General features: G+C 37.2%; 1 non-coding gene across 1 annotated transcript; it reads left to right on the top strand.

Moving 5' to 3' along the window:
* The first annotated feature begins 836 nt into the window (after positions 1 to 836).
* LOC128295928 (small nucleolar RNA R71) lies at positions 837 to 938 on the top strand. The gene has a single exon (XR_008286477.1). It is a non-coding gene; the product is annotated as a small nucleolar RNA R71 (small nucleolar RNA).
* Positions 939 to 1493: the final 555 nt, after the last annotated feature.

Below are 1493 nucleotides of genomic sequence, written 5' to 3'. Positions count from 1 at the left end.
TTGTATTTTGATCTACCTCACCTTAACCCTTCCTTACCACAGTTTCTTGTCACGGTTCTGGTTCAGGCTCCACAAATCCTTCTTCATCTTGAACATTAATCGCATTGAGCTGTTCCCTTGGGTTGGGTTCAGTATTACTTGGCAAACTACCTTGTGGTCGTTCGGAGATTAGTTTGGAAAGCTAGCCTATCTGAGTTTCGAGCCCTTGGATCGACGCTTGTTTATTTTTAAGTGTTGTCTTGGTGTTCTAAAAATAGGTTTCTGACACTGATATAAACTTTGAGAGCATCTCTTCAAGGTTTAGCTTCTTTTCCTGTTGGTAGGGTGGTTGCTGAAAACCCGGAGGATTTTGTAGTCTTTGATTTCCTTGGCCTCCCCACGAAAAATTGGGATGGCTCCTCCAACTTGCATTGTAAGTGTTACTAAATGGATTGTTTTGAGGTCGAGGATTATTACACATGTAGTTTAGTTGCTCGTTATCTATGTTATGACCATAAGGTTGATATTCCGAATGGCTTGTTCCACCGCTACTTGCTTTGCACTGTATTATTGGGTGAACTTGTGAAGAACTAAGAAAACCATCAATCTTTTTAGTCACGAGTTCTACCTGATTTGACAGCATGGTAACTGAATCGGCATTATAAACACCGGCTATTTTCGTTGGCTTTGTCCTCATGACTTGCCACTGATAGTTATTCAGTGACATCTCCTCAATAAACTCATAGGCATCTTCAGGTGTTTTATTATTGATGGTTCTGCCAGTTGCTGCGTCAACCATTTGCGAAGTCGAAGGATTCAGACCATTGTGGAATGTTTAAACTTGGAGCCAAAGCGATAACCCATGGTGAGGGCACCTTCTCAGTAAGTCCTTGTATCTCTCTCATGCATCGTAGAGGGTTTCCAAATCCATCTGCACAAAAGAAGAGATGTCTGTGACAGCCCTATTTTGACCCTAGTCGGGAAGTGGTTTCGGGACCGCTAAACCGAATTACCGAAATATTTGGATATAAAATTTTATATCTAAAATATATGTTTATGCCTGTGTGAATTTTTAAATGCTTTAATTTTTACCAATTGATGTGAAATTAATTGAAAATGGACTTATGTGAAAATTTTGTGAATTGTGTTAGGTAAATTTTGAAAGGACCTTGTATTATGTGACTTTAAAACCCAAGGACTTGCATGTCAAATTAACATTTTATATATATAGTGGCCAGCCATGTGGGATAATCAATGAAAATGTATGTATTTTATACATATATTAGTATTATTTTATTATTATAATAATATATGTTATTAGTGTTATAATAAAATAAATAGAATAGTGAAAGGTGAAAAGAACAAGGCTTAGTTCATTTTCTTTGTTCTTCAATTGCCGAATATAGGAGGGGAAAAGTTAGGCTTTCGGTCACTCTTGGATTTTTGCTAGATTAAGCTCAAGAGCTTAAAGGATCAAAGTTGGATAAGGGGAAAGAAAAAGTAATTGAATAGCC

Source organism: Gossypium arboreum, chromosome 7 (assembly GCF_025698485.1).
Source record: "Gossypium arboreum isolate Shixiya-1 chromosome 7, ASM2569848v2, whole genome shotgun sequence".
NCBI classification, from domain to species: Eukaryota; Viridiplantae; Streptophyta; class Magnoliopsida; order Malvales; family Malvaceae; genus Gossypium; species Gossypium arboreum.
Note: the sequence above shows the minus strand (reverse complement) of the source record. Positions and strands in the feature narration are given on the sequence as shown.